The sequence below is a fragment of the Myotis nattereri genome (genome assembly GCF_964212035.1).
Source record: "Myotis nattereri genome assembly, chromosome: 4".
Lineage (NCBI taxonomy): Eukaryota > Metazoa > Chordata > Mammalia > Chiroptera > Vespertilionidae > Myotis > Myotis nattereri.
Window position 1 is genome coordinate 2274437 of NC_138079.1, and position 17514 is coordinate 2291950.

Below are 17514 nucleotides of genomic sequence, written 5' to 3' on the forward strand. Positions count from 1 at the left end.
CTCACGCATAACATGTTGTCAATGTGTGTCTCGCATCATGAGGTCATGTTACTCTCCGTTGTATGTTTGACCTTTGACCTCTGGGAGGTTGCCCTCTATTTGGACATGGCCAGTGGGAGGGGTGGGCACAAAGTGAGGGAGTGGGCTTCAGCTCTGGCACCAGCTGTGTTCCTCCTCCCGGGGCCACAGCTCCTGTCCGGGGGACCCCCTCCCAGAGCCAGAGTTCTAGGTGCAGCGGACAGGGCGCCCTCCTCAGGCCAGGAAGGTACTGGCTTTTCTTCCCTCTGTTGTCTTCCCACTGTTAGGGGCTCCCCCATCTCCTCCGTTCCTCTGTAAACAGTCCCTTCATTAAACTCCCTTCCGCCAAACCCTTTATACGTGCCACTAGTTTGTGACTAGGACTCTGACAGACATAACATAACCATGAAGACTTTATTTGGACATAAGGGAGGACATCTTTCCAAATGAATCATCCTATCTAATAATAGACAAACATGGTAATTGACCATACCTTCGCTACGCCTCCCATGGGCTAATCAGCGAGATATGCAAATTCGCCGCCAACAAAGATGGCGGTTAATTTGCACACGTAGGCGCAAGGCGGAGCGAAGATGCAGCAAAGGCTTTGAAGGCGGCTCCGGCCGGAGCGAAGGCCTGGTTCCCGGGTGCCGGAGGAAAACCAGTGCCGGCAGCCAGGGGAAGGGAAGGCCTATTGCACGAAGCTTTTCATGCAACAGGCCTCTAGTGTTTAAATATTGGAAACTGCCAATCCAAGACAGTTCTAACCCTAATGGAGACGCGTTGCGATGGTGGTGGTTCGCTGTGAGGGAAACAGGTTGGAAGGCTGGGGAACGTGTGTCTAGAGGGCCGTGGTGGTGGGAAGGAAGGGTGGGGTTCTCTTCTAGATGCAGAAAGCAACGAGGCGACGGCCACGGGAGCAAAGTGAGCAAGAGGATCAGGGCAAAGGAAGGAAAGGTGACAGCTGTCATGGGAAGTTATGTTCGGGGTTTGTTTGTTTTTAAGGAATTGGCTTTTAGAGCCTGAAAAGGAGGGAGAGAGCCAGTGCCAGGGCGAAGCATCCATCGGTTGCCTCCCGCATGTGCCCTGTTGGGGATCAGCCAGGGCACTGAACTCCCAACCTGCGGATGTGCCCTCCCCGGGAGAAGAACCTGCCACCTGTGCCTACAGGACGGCGCCCAACCAGCTGAGTCCCACCTGGAGGGCCACGTTGAGAGATTTTAACGCGCAAAATAACGCCCCCACAGAGGTCCATGTCCCAATCCTTGGAGCCCGTGAATACGTTTCCTTATATGGCAAAAGGGACTCAGCAGATGTGACTACGGTGAGGACCTTGAGATGGGAGAGGACCCTGGGCAGTTCAGGGGGCCCAGGGGATGAGAAGGGGCCTGTAGGAAGCAGGCGAGAGAGTCAGAGGCGAGGAAAGATCTGACAGGCCACTCTGCTGGCGTGGGAGGTGGCGGGGGAGCCCCAAGCCCGGGCTGCAGGCGGCCCCTGCAGCTGGACAGATTGCCCCTGGAGCCTGCTGACCACAGACCGCTGTGCTGCCCCCTGGTCCCGGCCCGGAGACTTCCGACCCGGGAACTGGAAGGTAGGACACGTGTCTTCTTTTAAACCATCAAATCCGTGGCAGTCTGTTCCCACAGCAGCAGGAGCCTGACGGGAGGCGGGGAGGAGGTACCGGGAGCCAGACAGGCCACACCTGCACGGCCAGTCGAGAATGTTTTATTTTATCTGAAGATGACCAGGAACCACCAGAGTGTTCTGGCTAAACACTCAGATATAATGAGAATTACTTGTGAGCAGCATAGGGTAGAGTTTGGGTTCAGAGGAGACAGGAAGTGCGCCCTGCAGGAGTATGCGCTGGGGGTTAGGGGGTGGGGGGGAGGGGCTGGGGCTGGGACCCAGGTTGGGTGTGGACCCGATGCCTCTATGAGAAGTTTCCAAGCAACCTGACAACGCGAGGACTGACAGGAAACCAGCAAAGAAAAGGAAGAAAAGTCCAATTTCAGATCCTTGCATTGTGAAACTGGTAAATATAGCACGTGAGGAAGCTGTTAACTCGGACACAGTAACTTTTTACGTTCTACACTTCAATACAATTGAGTAACATATAGATGTATACACATAGACACACACAAAAGGGAAGTAAATGTGATTTTGAAACATCTATGCACCATTTCCCTTTAAGTCCCTTCCTGGAATTAGCAAGGCGCCTTATCCCAACAATTGCAGAAAACCCACAGTACGCAACCTGCGAAGGTTTTAGGCCTGGAGAAATAGAAGCAGCGGAACCAAAAAATGCTTCTCTATGTACAGGCAGATATAGAAATAATTACCAATTACATGTGTAAGTGATAAAGTTACATATAAATGAAAAATCATACACAGGTGAGACTGTAACTTCTGAAACAACATTTCCTCAAGCCTTGTTCTGGTCTTTTTGGAGGCCACGCGAGGATCATTTGACCATTTCTGCCTTAGTGACTGCTTATGTGGCAAAGTGAAAAGGCACCATTTGAATAGTTAGTAAGCAATTCAGATTTTGCACAACAAAAACAGGCCAGTCACCTCCAAACAATCTGAGCCAGGAAAAGCATCAGAGGTCAAACGTGTAGAGCAACGGTTCCCAACCTTCCTAACGCTGCGACCCTTTAATACAGCTCCTCATGTTGTGGGGACCCCCAACCATAACATTATTTTCGTTTCTATTTCATAACTGTCATATTGCTACTGTTATGAATCGTCATGTAAATATCTGATATGCAGGATGTATTTTCATTGTTACAAATTGAACATAATTAAAGCATAGTGATTAATCAAAAACAATATGTAGTTATATAGGTGTTTTCCCATGGTCTTAGGCGACCCCTGTGAAAGGGTCGTTCGACCCCCAGGTGGAGAACCGCTGGTGTAAAGGGTCCTGACAGAAGCTGATAAATTAAACCATTCACTGGCTCCGAAGTTGCCGGAAGTGTGGGTGGCTGGACATTTCTGGAGGAGTGGGAACTGTTGGGATGAACTGCCAGGGGCCCATCATGAGCTCCCTACACCAGCCGGCTGTGGGGAAAAGAGGACCTCTGCTGCGAATCACCCCTTTCCAAGTGATCTGCTTGGAAGTTAACCCTGGGCCCTCTGAGCCGGGCTACACCGGCTGGCTCCCCGCTTTTGGTGGTAAAACACTAGATTAACAGCACCAATGAGCACCCCGCTGTGAGGACACTGAACAACCCAATTCTGAGGACATTCGCCAAAGCCAGCCATTCCTTAAACGCTTCACATGGTCATTTTTAAAAAACACAGAACTGCACCCATCTGCCTTCTCTCTTGGACCATTCAACCTTTCCTCCCCAATTAGTAACCGGTAAAAAAAAAAAAAAAAAGGTTGTGATCACGGGTTAATCATTGGGAACAATCTTGGAAACTCCTAGGAGTCACCCTTCTCTAAATTGATGGCACTTTGCATCGACACCCTGTGTTTAAGGTCCCTCCTCAAAAGCACCTACTTCTGCACAACTGACAGCGCTCGCTGCGCGCTGCGTTCCCTGCGCGTCGCCCCGTCGCCTCTGCAGGGCGAGCGCTCCCTGCCCCCTCCCCGTCGGTGCCCCGTCCGCTCCGGGGCCCGGGCAGGCGCACGTCCGGCCCAGCGGCCGTTCTGCCCGCGTCCCTCCTGCCCGCGTCCCTGCGCAGCAGAAAACTTCGCAAACTTGGCGGCGGGAAGAGGCGGCCGCGCCGCCCGGAGCAGCCCGAGGGCCGGCGCCCGGCGCCCTCTAGTTACCTCGCTCCCGGGAGGGGGGCGCCGGCGGAGAGCCCGGGCACGCCGCGCCTCGGCAAAACGCTGGATCCGAGAGTCCGCTCCGCCGCCCCGGTCTCCGCCTGCCTCCCTCCCTCCCACCGCCGCGGCGGAGGGCGGCGACCCGACTGCCACCCCGATTCCCACCCGAGGCCGGACGCCAGGGCTCCGCTCCGGCCTCCCACCCGCCCAGACGCCCGCGCGCCCGCGAGTCCCCCGCGCCGTGCGCCCCCTCCCCGAGCCCGGCCCGCGCAGGAGATGCTCACCGGTGAGGAGCCAGCAGCCGGTGACGACGAGCCCGGGCCGGGCGGGGCGCCGGGGGGCCATGGCCGGAGCGGCCGCGGGTGGCCGGGTGGAGCCGCCGGGCCGGGGGCGGGAGCCGCGCGCGGGGCCCCTCCGCCGCCGCCCTCCGCCGCGGGTCGGGGTCGCTGCCTGTCGCGCCGCCGGGGCGCCCGGGAGCCGCCGAGCGCTCCCCGGTGCTCCCCACGAAGGCTTCTCAGTCCGCTCCACGCGGGTCACATCGCAGGCGCCGCGCCGCCCGCCCCTTCGCGCTGCCGCTGGCGGCCGCCCAGCGCGGGGACTTGGACAAATACAGCCGCGCGGCGCGTGGGGCCAAGTCCGCCCGGTCCGGCCGCGGACCTTAAAGGGACATCTGCCTCGGGAGCGGCTCCCAGGTGCCGGGAGACGGCGAGGGCGGGACCTGGGGGGGACGCGGCCGCCCTGTGGCTCCGCCTTCACACCGGCTCCTCGGGGCGGGGCGGGGGGGCGCCGGGGCCCTCGGGGGGGCTGCGTTCCTGGGTCCGGCGCGGGGAAGGCGGCGGACGGAGTGCGGCGCGAGCGGAGCGGGTTCGGACCCGCCGCGTCCTGCGCGCACTTGAATTTGGCCGCGGCCGCGCACGGGGCGGGGCGGGGCGGGGCGGGGGCGCGATCCCCCGACACGCCCACCCGGGGCTCCGGGTCGACTTCTGCAGGGTTTGCTGCGCTCCTGGAGGTTCGGGGTGAAGGGGGTTCGCTTTCCTCGGGGGAGACTGTGTGGCCAGCGGGGGGTTTGGGGGAGAAAGGAGACGGGGCGGGTGGGGGGCGGGGAGGAGAGGCGTGCGGAGGGAGGCGGTGGGCACAGCCCCGCGGAGATGGAATGTGCGTGGGCTCCGTGTCTGAGCCGACCGGGCGGTGCGCGCTGGCCATGGGCGCCGGGCTGCTGCTGGTGGTTGGTCGTCCTTCTTGCTGCCGCCTGCGCCGAGTGAGGGTGCACGCAGCCGCCCCCCTTCCTGTGCCTCCCTCCCGCTCCCGCTGCTCTGGGGACCGAAGAGGGCGGGAGACCGGGCACCTGGTCTGGTGGGTGGTACACCCTCCCGGAGCCAAGAGCCACACGCAGGTGCGGGCGTCACGGAAGACCTGGCCGTGTTTGGGAGAATTTCAACGAAAGGGGAGGAGTGGGTGAGGGATGGGTGTGCACAGGTGGTGGAGGTAAAGGCTGGATTCAGCTCCGTTCCTTTCAATCCCCCAACTAACCGGGTCTCTCCAGCAGGACGGGGCTGGGCAGGGCGAGGGCGCCACCTGAAGGAGGAGGTGCAGGTAAGGCGAGAGCAGGGACGGGGAGGCCCACAGGGAAGACGGAATACACTGCCAGAAGTGTGTGTGTGGGGGGGTGGTTCATGACAACCAGAAGTGGGGGGGCGGGGGGGTGTGCTGAGGTGAGAGGTTGAAGGCCATCACATCACAGTAACACCCGTCAGCCAAGGAAGCCCCCTTCCCATTTCCCTGTGGAAGCGATTCCCCCCCACCCCCACCCCAGGAAGTACATTGGGAGCCCCTTTCCTTGTTCCCAGCTTTCATGTCTTTCTCCTTTCTTGGCACCGCCTTCAGACCGGCACAGAGAAGCCTCCTGGAAAACCGCGCCTGTGGCTCACAGTTCCTTCCATCAGCTTCCCCTGTTCAGCTCATTCCCTAGGCGTCTCTGTCTGCATTCACGCCCCGACCCCAGGCTGGCTTTCCATTCTCGCGTCCTCTCTACCTCGACGTCACCCAGCTGCCTCCTGCTGTTCCCGTTGGGAAAGCTTCGCGGGGAAGGCCTTTCTTGGGCACATCCCATCGCCTCATCTACAGTCTCACATGTTTCATGCCTCTCAGTGAGACCCTCGGGGCTCTGCACAGCCGACATAACAAGAGCCTAATATGCAAAATGACCGACCTGCAGAATGACCGGTCGCTATGATGCACACTGACCACCAGGGGGCAGACGCGCAACACAGGAGCTGCCCCCAGCCCACAGGCTCGACAGGTGGCAGCGGCAGGCACAGCGGGGCCCGGATGAGCGGGAGCAGCGCCAGGCCCGGGCTCGGGTTCCCCCCTGGCCGCCTGCCACTTCCCGCACTACTACATCCCCCTCCCCCCAGGGGGTCCCGGATTGGGAGAGGGCACAGGCCAGGCTGAGGGACCCACCGGTGCACAAACCCGTGCACTGGGCCTCTAGTTGTTAATAACTGCTCACCCTTTGAGACAGCATGGAGGCGCCTGGAGAGTATTATGCTAAGTGAAATAAGCTAGTCAGAGAAAGACAAGTGTCGCATGATCTCACTCATATGTGGAATCTAATGAACAAAATAAACTGATAAGCCAAATAGATCCAGAGACTCAGAAGCACGGAACAGACTAAGGAATCTCAGAGGGAAGGCAGGGGTGGGAGGGTGGGTGGGAAGAGATCAACCAAAGACCTTCTATATGCATACATGCATAACCCATGGACACGGACAATAGCGTGGTGAAGGCCTGGGTAGGGGTAGAGGTAGGGGGGTGGGGGCAGGCTAGAAGGGGTCAATGGGGGAAAAAGGGAACATATGTAATACTTTCAACAATAAAGATATTTTAAAAATTAAAAGTTGATTAATTGATTAATGCTTAGACATTTAAAACTATAATAAATACTTGATTCTAAACTATTGTTTTTTATTACTTATGGATATACCTACATGGGCTTCTAGAAAACTGCAGTATATTGAAGGAAAAAATAAAAGAAATGATAAAGTTATATCTTATTGAAATAAAGTAGGGTTAAAACACACACTATGATCAAGGCTTTAATTACTGGGAACTTTCCCTTTCTTTTTTTGGGGGGGTAATAAATATTTTATCTCCTCTGCAACTTACAAACTAATGCTGATCACCACGACCCCTGCTAAAGTTAATTTTCAGATGGGTATGAATCTTATGGCAACACTTATTGATCTTCATGTCAAATCAAGGCACAGGTACAGGACTTCAGGGCCCAAATGAGTAGGACAGTTGATTTTCTCCTGGAAATCTGCTGTCATTAATTTCTTCCACTTGTAATTAGGAACAGAAGACAAGCGGCCTTGCGCTCACTTCTAACAGTGACGTTACATTCTAACCTGTTAGATTCAGCAGGTTAATTAGGGAAATTACATGCTGGTTGCACTGCAGGGACCTGAGATGGCAGCTCCCATAACCAAAATATTGTCATGAGATGTGGAGCCGGAACTTCACCACCAACCAACTGTTTAAAAATTATTATTGCGTAATGTTCTTGTGTTTTTTCACTTAAAATGTAAAATAGGAGTTCCTCCCGTCCTATTTCCTGAACAAGTCTGTGCCAGAAACCCGGTCCAAAGACATTTGGGCAACGGGTACTGATGAAAAATATGAACTTTCGAATCCTAGCGAGGCGCAGTTGTTACCAGTGTAGGAAACTTCCCCAAAGCTCCTGGGCAGACTCCAGCGTGGGTGACACACTCGGGCTCCGTGGGGAGGCGGCCCCTGGCAAGGCCGCCCCATGCGTGGCACCGTCTGACGCACAGGAGCCAGCGCTCGTTTCAAAGGGGAGTTAATTCTACGGTAGCTGTGAGGCAGTTCTGGGACTACTGAGCAGGTTGGTTTAGCTCTTTTCCTTTAACCTGTTTCTAAACCATGAAATCAAGGAGGCGGGCTCTAAAACCACAGGAGTGCAACAAATAAATCAGTAATCGAACGAAAAAGACTGGCATTTCTTGTAATAATAAGACAACATAGGTATGTGGGGAAATACTCCTTAGTATTTAATACAAAGCACATACATAGAGAGAAAGCATGTGTATAACTGGGCTCTAAGGCAATTAGACTAAATAGCTCGTTTTATAATGGCGTGTCTACGTTTCATCTGCTCTACCAGACCCTAATCGATACCAAGATGGTCAGCTCCTCCTTTTTATGCCACAGCCTCTGCCGCAGGTCATTCACTCACTCACAGGCTGTGGGGTTTCTTCTGTCCAGAGGAAGTCATCTATATCCTAGGGATTCAGAGATGTTAACGTGCTGGACCCTGTCCACAAGGACATGGCGAGCTCCCCAGAGACGTGCAAGAATGGCCTTTCTCATCGGACTGACGATCCCTAGACAAGAAGGCAAGGTCAACAGGAGGAAAGCAACACGTTCCATAGAGAGGGTGGCGCTGGAATCCAGCTTCGCAGGAAGTGGGCACGGGCTGCACGGGCAGAGGACAGGGTGCGGGCACTGCAGGCCGAGCAGAGGGCGTGGATGAGCAGGATGGGATGGAAGGGAGGGCAGGCAAGTGGAGTGGGGCCAGATTTGAAAGGCTCCTAGAAGGAGGCCAAGGAATGTGGACACCTCACAAGCATAGAATATAGTCATAGTTCTGAGTGATGTGTTCAAAACAGTTTTCACTCTGTTTATTTTTCCCCTCTCCCTTGTTTCCTGAAGTGGCTTGATTTCGTCTAGTTTTTGTAGTTGAGGACATGAAATACATGAAATCTGTGAAGCACACGGTGAAACCTCCATTCCCTGAATTTCCAGGGAATGCCTTCTGTAAGGAAGCTTATTACTATTATTTATTATCAATAATTACAACACATGCACTACCAGAATGAAGGGGGAAGATTGGACATTGTCTCTGACGAAAGAGCGTAAATAGTCTAGAGCAGTGGTTCTCAACCTTGGCTGCATATTAGAATCACCTGGGAATCTTTTTAAAATCCTGATTTCTGGGCCTCATCCTCCGGAAGTTCTGTTTCTTTGTGATGGGGTGGGGCCACAACATTAGTCACAAAGAAACAGAATTTCCAGAGGATGAGGCCCAGAAATCAGGATTTTAAAAAGATTCCCAGGTGATTCTAATGTGCAGCCAAGGTTGAGAACCACTGGTCTAGAAGAATCATCTTTGGTGGTTCTTTTAAATTTACAGAAGATGAAAATAAAGGCACTTACTGTGATGCCTACAGAAAGTTTATATACTCCAGCTGGACACCATACAATAGGTATTTAAAAATTAGTAAAGGCCTGGCCATGGTGGCTCAGTTGGTTGAGCATCGCCCCATGCACCGAGAGGTCTCTGGTTCGATTCCCAGTCAGGGCACATGCCCGGGCTCAATCCCCAGTCAGGCGTGTGTAGGAGGTGGGCCATTGATGCTTCTCTTTCTCACCAGTGTTTCTCTCTTTCTCCCTCTCCCTTCCTCTCTCTTCCAAATCAGTAAAAACATATTAAAAATTAGTAAAGATATATGATCAATATTGGACACTGTAAGCATTTTTACCCCAAATATAAAGAATTTCACTGTAAGCATTTTGACCCCAAAATTGATTCCTAGTGCGAAGGAAGCCGTGCGCTCACAGTCCTCCGAGTCCGCTGTGTGGGGCGAAGCCCACTGACAGAGGGGATCTTGGACTTTTCGTGAAACAAGCCGTGGTGGTTGCTCCCTCTCCTGGACAGGGATGTGTGGCAGCTGAGAGGAGAGCCAGAGATGGCGAGATGAAAGCCACCCTAGGTGCCAGGTAAAGCCAGAAGGCAAAGCCACGTGTGAGCGGGCAGTGGCGGTGGAGGCATGGTGGGGCAAGGTGTGAGCTCGAAGCCGGGGAAATTCAAAACGACGGCCCTAAATCCCAGGCTCTGACTGGGGTTTTGTTTCAGGCGGCCCAGGTGTGCCACGAAGGAATGAGAGGAGAGTTTTATGGACCCTCGATGGAGTTCTGGCTAAATTTATCCCAGCTGTAAAAAGTAATAGGACAGGTAATTATAATATTAAGTGTATTAGTAAGGCTAATAAAATGGAAATATTAAATAATCATGTTTATATTGTGGGGAAGAATTTCACGGCCACAAAAATGAGGAATATGAGAAAGGAGGCCATTTTTCTGGGAACGCATTGCTCTCTTGAGCCCCCGGGATACTGTACTGAGAGTTAATTTAGTGTCCCCTTTCCTTTTCCTTTTTCTGAGCTTGACTTTATTTTTGTCTCCCCCTCACCCCCTAACTTAAGTCGTGCCGAGAAGAAAATATGACCAAGAGAATGAGTTTTCCTTTTCAAAGAGCTACAGAAAGTTGTCAAACTCCTTGGATGAAAAAGAATCATAAAAGTGATAAGAATGGAGAGACATTGGGGATCCTAAGCTGGGGTGGTCTGGACCTAGAGAGACTGCAGGACGGAGGTGGAGAGCATCCAGACACCAGCATGGGGCGGCCAGAGCCTGTTCAGCGCCTGCCTCATTCACAGGTCGACCAGATGCTTCGAGTAAGCAGAGCGTCTCACCGTGGCAGGACGCAGTGACATAAAGCCCCCCATCAGCCTGGCCAGCTGCTGTGCTGTCCTGGGTATGGCCCGAGTCACTCCGCCCATGAAGACAACATAACTGCCAAGAATCGAGGCACGTACACCATCCTGAGGTGGGCTCTGTGGGCCTGGAGGTGAGGTGGTCATGTCGGGAGGAAAACAGCCTCCCCATCCATCACACCTGGCCTTATGGGGGGCGGACTGGAACGAGGTTACATTTTTATTTGAGTTTGGACGTAAAAAATGCATCCCTTATATATTTATAAAAACTGCATTATATGAAGTTAGTCTAGGAATCATTATCAGTGCTTAGCAAAGTGAGACATTAAAGTGCTTAGAAGGTGATGAAGGGATTAAGCAGAGAAAAAAATCTCGGTGATTGCCAGAGGGAAGGGGTGTGTGGAGGAGGAAAGAGGGTAGGGGGAATGCATGGTGGTGGAAGGAGACTTGGCTGGGGGTGGTGAACACACAATACAATACACAGATGATGTCGTGTAGAACTGGACACCTGAAACCCATATAATTTTATTAGCCAATGTGTCTCCCTAATAAACCCAATAAAAACCTGCTCAGAAACAGGCCTGGGAAGTTACAAACTCTATATATCTGTCACCTGACTATATCATAACTGGATATTTATGATCCTATCTTATAAAATCTTATAACTCATTTTTATAATGACCATCCTGCCAAAACACAGGATTTAAGTTTTTTGACATAAATTCAATCTAGCTAGAGTACAAATATTTAGGTTTTATTATCTCCACAATACTTAGTGTTGAGATTGTTTCATATTTTATATTATAAAGAGTAGGGGAAGTGAATTAGAATTTTCTACTTTGTGGTGATCAAAGTTAACTCTTCTGAGTAAATGTGGCATTTTTTTATTTTATGAAATGTGTTAATGAAAGACTCATTTGGCCCTAGCTGGTTTGGCTCAGTGGATAGAGTGACGGCCTGTGGACCAAAGGGTCCCAGGTTCGATTCTGGTCAAGGGCATGGGCCTTGGTTGCAGGCTCCTCCCCGGCCCGGGCCCTGGTCAGGGCTCTTGCAGGAGGCAACCAATAGATGTGTTTTGCTCACATGAATGCTTCTCTCTGTCTCTCCCTCTCTCTCCCACTCTCCCTAAAAATCAACGGGAAAACATTCTAGGGTGAGGATTAACAAAAAAAAACAAAAAAAGAAAGACTCATTTTGCGTGGATGACAGCAATAGGCGTGTTTGTGTGTTATTAACATAAATGAGAAGGGTGAAGTATTCCTGGAATTACAAAGGAAGTACCTGAAAACTCTGCTCCTCTGAAAAAGCCACGAGAACATTGGCAAATGTTTGCCAAAATCAACTCTTTCCCAACGCTGGGATGAAACAAGGAGTTGTAAACATTTTTTTTAAGTTAAAAAAACAAAACAACACAAAACCACAGCTGAATCTCAACAAACTGGCCTTTAAATGTGCTCTATTTCCACCCCTTCCCCTTAACTCTGTGCTACCTGGAAACCACGTGCCTCACACTGGAGGGCACGGCCGTCGGGCAGCCACTGTGGGCGGCACAACAGCTTCAGACCCCCAGGTCCTCACCCTGGGGCTCATCGCTACTTGTCCTGACCGGCAGCTCCCTAAAATGCTCCCTTCTCGAGGTTTTTCTTTATTTGGGCTGAGTCAGAGCTAGTAGCCTGTGCAAGTAGCCCTAATTTGAGAACATTTGTAAAGAAACGAAAAATCACTGTTTAGCACCACAACAGCCTGAGGCAGCAATGCCAGTGAGGCTAACCAGAGGCTGACCAGAACAGCGCCACAGGGACAAACTGGACAGTCAGATGTGGTAGGGGACTTGAAAAGGTTCCACACATTCAAGAGAATCTAGCAGGACGCACGCGTGTGCAGGGCTGTGTGCATTCTCTGAAAAGCCCGAGAAGACCCCCATCTCTCACCTCTGGCTGACCTTGAAGCGAGATCGGGAAGTCAAGGCGAAGGCAGAGTTTAAGCTGCCTGCTGGCCTGCAGAGGTGCCCTCCCAGGCAGAGAGAGCCCACAGCAAAGGCTGGGAGACTCGATGTTTCCAGGCATTAAAAAAACTCTCTGTTTAATCATTAAGTGGCCATTAAGCTAATCATTCAGAGACTTCAGCAGCCATGACAAACAAAACAAAGACTTCACAGCGTTAGGCCAGGGAAGTCACTTACTAAACCAGCAGCAGCAGAAGCAGCAGCAAAACAGACAGCGGTGCCTACAAACCCCAGGGAGTGTGGAATCTGATTTGCAGAATTGTCATCTTGTAATATTTCAAATGTCCAGTTTCAACATGAAAAAGACACGCAGAGAAATAGGAAAGTATAGCCTAAATACAAGAAAACAGCAGCAATGAAAACAGTCCCTCGGGAATCCGAAATGGTGGGCTTACTAGAGAAAACTTTAAATCAATAATAAATATATTCAAAGAACTAAAATTATGTCCAAAAAACTAAAAAAAAAAAAGGTATGATGAGGGTGCCTACCCAAGTACAGAATGTCAATAAAGGATATATATCAGTAAAAACAGGAATTATAATGCTGAAAATACAACAGTTGAAATAAAAATTCACCGCCAGGGGCTCAATAGCAGATTTGAACTGGCAGAAGAAAGAGTCTGTGAACTTGAAGAGGTTGTCCAGTCTGAGGAACAGAACAGTAGCAAACAGCAAAAACACACAGAGTGTCAGAGACCTGGTTTTTTTGTTTTGTTTTGTTTAAAAAACCTTTATTCCACCCCACCACTCACCTGGTTTGAAATGGAATTCAAAGTTGACAAAACAGAGACTTGAAATGGCTCTGCATTCCAGGGCAGTCTTAAGACTTTATTACAATAGCTTAAAAAAAATAGAAGACTTGACTGTTCTTCAGTCAAAAACTAATAAAGTCAGAAAATGGAGCCTGGTTGGGCACACATGCATGCATGCACACACACACACGTCCATACAGATCCTAGAACATCGTTCGCACTATGACACTGGTCTACACAGAGACATGGCCAGGGCGAGGGCTGCTCACCCAGGTAGCTGTGTAGGTGGCTCTCTGCAGCATTCCGCCCTTTCGCTTCCTCTGTCGCCCTAACATTACAGCTTCACAGTGACCTTATCTTTCTCCATTGTTTGCAAAGATTTAGCGCTTTTCCAAATTTAAGAGGAGTTAAGCATTCATTTCACTTCGTAACTATTCACAGAAGAACACTGTAGTAAGTATTATTTGTATGACATTTTATAGTCATTGAGGATTGTTTTATTATCATTATATTTAATTTCACACTTTCTCCATCAGGGAGGCTGGGCAGGTACCTCTAATTTCCTTGGTTTGCAGGAATTCGGAGCCACCACTAAACGCTGCAAAGACTAGAACCGGAACCGAACAGTTGAGGGTGTGGCATCTGTTTTAAAGTTCTGTGTACCCTCAATCTGGGAACATTTTCAAGAGAAGTTATTTTATGTTCGGCTTGTATTTTAATTTTTGTCTGTTTGTGGTAAATATACACAAAATATTAGAAAAAAAATCTCTAGGACACATCTGTTTCCTGTTCATTGTGCAAGTCAGGTTAGTGGCTTTGGGAATGAAATTGGCATTTGAAAACCTCAAGAAATGACAATAGCAGCAGCGAGGATGCTTGTCAGCGTCACTGGTGATGGGGGAACTGATTATTAATCTCAAAAGCTCTCACAAAATAAAGCAAGCCTTGGAATATAGTCAGGGAGGAAGTCAACCTGGAAATGATACGATTTCCAATGGAAATAAATAAGAGTTTCAACAAAGAACGCAGTGACTTAAATACTAGCAGTTCTTAAGGCCTCACCCAGCAGTAGTGGTTCATGCCATGATGCTCTCAGAGCTGATGGTGGCGGGGGTGCAGGACACAGGGTTCTGCATTTCGGGCAACACCTGTGCTTGAAGACCACAGCACACGCTCTACCTACCCAGGTGCAGAGAGTTTCAGTGGCTGTATATTGTGGTCAGGTTACTAACTTTTGACTAGAAAAATTTTACTGAAGTTTGCCCTTTGTTCTTAATTTGATAGATTAAGAAATCTTTGTTTAAATCTTAAAAAATCAAAATGGAGGATCTGAGAGTTAGAATTCCTTTGGTGAAGAAAGCATGCCTAACTTTATTTTCTCGGATCTAGAATCTATTGTACAACATGAAGCATGAGTAAACAGCTGTACTCAGGCAAAAAACGCACTGCCTCTGTCTCGTTTCCTCCCCTCCCTTCTCTCCTCACCTCCTCCAAGGGAAAGTGTCTGCAGGCTGTAGTTCACTTTTTCTGTAGAAGCCAACGTTCCCTCACTAGGAATGAGACCTCTCGAGTTACATGCAGAAACATATGTGTGTATGTATGTTTGCAAGTATGCATGTATTTGTCTCCTGATTTGTCAGCCACGATCCAGAATATGATAGGAGTTACCAGCAGCCTGGAGTTTGAATAGAATCCAGTGAAGGGGCTGAGGAGGGTGCATGTGTGCGTGTTAGGTATTTTGTTACATAAAAGGAAAGCATGATCAATGTGCTCCGTAAAGATAACGCCCCCAGAAAGAGGCCGTGACCTGGGAAAGGGGCGTGGGGCAGCCACCCAACAAGGCAGGAGTCGGCCGTAAACAAGGTCCTGGAAGTCCGCTATCCAAGGCCCTCCACCCACTTTCCTGTCACACAGGATGCCACGGCTTTTATTGAAATGCGGAGTGACAATGAGGGACTGGCAGTCACTGACTGCGGCTGGCGCTGTGGTCGCGCCATGGAGCTCCATTGACAGGAAATCCAGTGACCGGTCGTAGATAGGACGTGTTGATGTCAAAGGAGAACATTTTTGGTTTCGTTAGGAACATATCCAGGCATAGAGATGAATATTTCATACGTGCCAGGAACAGCTTTATTGAAAAAAAAAATCGTATTCATAGGGTAGGTGCACGGTTAACTGCTTTCTCTGAACCAGAGTCCAGGCTGCGGGCCTGCTGCCTCGTTCGTGGCCTCCTAATGTCATTTCTGGGAGAAGGGGCTGCCTCTTACCAGTGGAGCTGCTTGGGCTGTTGTTACCTAATGGGCTGCAGTACTACATGTTAACCGATAGCCTCCCTGAGCCACACTGTGGTGTTATTTTATTGAATGTTTCTCTGGAACTACAGTGCAACATGCTGTTCATGAATATATCTGCCTTAGTCTCTGTTAAAATAGGGTTTGGACCTTTGAGTCATCCTATATAATAAAAGCCTAATATGCAAATTGTCCCCTCAATCAGGAGTTTGACTGGGAGTTTGACTGCTTGCGCTGACCACCAGGGGGCAGCGCGGACCATGGAGGGCATCAGCGATGCAGTGCTGGCAGCGGGTGGCAATGGAGGTGCTGCCAGCCCCAATGGGCCCCGACGAGGGCAGGACCATGGTGGGATGGTGGAGCAGGTGAGCAGGCGGCGCCAGACCATGCCGGTGGGAGTGGGGCCCAATAGCCCCACTGATTGCCCCGTAGACGATGACCAGTGGCGGTGGCAGGGGGCAGAGCTGCCTCCCAGCTGCCAGGTGCTAAGGGAGCAGGGCAGGGGCTCTATGACTCAGGCTGTGGGGGCACACGGGGGTCAGTGGGCCCAGGTGCTGCCCGGGGCCCAGAGATCAGCTGGGACCTGCCCTTCTGCACCAGATGCTCACGCTTCGCTCACCAGCCAGGCCTAGGGATTGCACCTGTGCATAAATTTCATGCACTGCGCCTCTAGTAAGTTAATAAAAGTGATTAATTCTTCCATTCTGCTGGCCCTGCCTGAGTGCCCAATTGTAAGGCAGGAGCAGGTACAGACTTAAGATGATTCAGCTTTATTATCCCAAGCCACACTCAGGTAGCAAATAAGGCAGACCCAATCCCTGCCCTCACGTAGCTGATGATTTGCTGGAAAGAGATTAAATAATAAACAATGAACAAATAAATGAGCAAACATGTCACGTAGGAATACATATGACACAGATCATTATAATACAGGGGCTTGTGGCTGCCGGCTGCTTTCATCTGGAGAGCCAGAAAAGATCTCTCTGAGGAAAGGACATTTAGTGCATTTTTTGACTGATAAGAGCCAGCCTGTGAAGGTCACACAGGAGAAACACATTTGTATGAAAAGGCCCAGGAAATGTTACGGGAGTGTGGACACCGTTAGCCAAGAAGACGGGTGATGCGCGGGACCCAGGGAGGCGGACAAAGAAACCCAGGAGACAGTTTGTGTTGAAGGCGAGCTATTTGCACAGGTGAATGGGCTGGACACCCGGACGCTGTAGGACGAAGGAGAACAGGGGAACGATGAGAAAATCAGCCCCCCTGCTACTTCTCGTCTCTCCACCCAGCGGGCCTAGACATACAGTCGGTGATCGGAGGCTGACTGTAGGGGAGGCAGGCGCTAAGAGACGCAAGTCGCTTTCATTCACTGGTAGAGGCGTCATTTTGTTCCAAGTCTCACACTATATCCTGCACTACAAAAAGCAACTTTAAAATATCCAATTAGGTAAGTGTATCCGAGAGGTAAGCATTCTTCAAACCACAAGAATCGACAGCAGTTTAGCCATATACCTTCTGAATCCCCCTTCACAACAGACCGTTTTAAGGAACAGTGTACTTGGACGAAAACACCAGCTTTTCTGTCAAAGCGCGGCTTCCCTATCTTTGCAGAAGCCTCACTGCAGAGCCCTCGGCTTGTTACGACGCATTTGCACCCCAGAGCTGTGTCTGAATGGCTCGTTATAATTGGAGAAAACAGAATCACGTGAACGAAGCTGGTTATTAAACGGAACACCCAAGACTCAAGTAAGAAAAGCTGTGAGCCGGCTGGTTCCCAATGTTTCCTTCGTGCTCCATAAACTGAATTGACAAGAGGACCAGGCAGTGGAGTTGGGTTGTGCTCAGAGTTCGGCTCCGTGCCCGACGGGACCAGAACACTCGTGGGAAGCGGCCAGAAGACACAGGTCTGGCCTTTGGGGACGGAGTGTTGAGTTCATTCAGATTTTGAGACCCCGCGGGCTCAGTTGTCATGTCTGTTCCCGGGTTCCCTCTGGTCTTGCCTTCCCCAGAGAGGAGGGGGAAGGGAAAGGCATGTTATCATCTTGAACAGGAAGGAAGCAGGACTTGTACTTGATTTAAAACTGCGCTCCACCTGGCG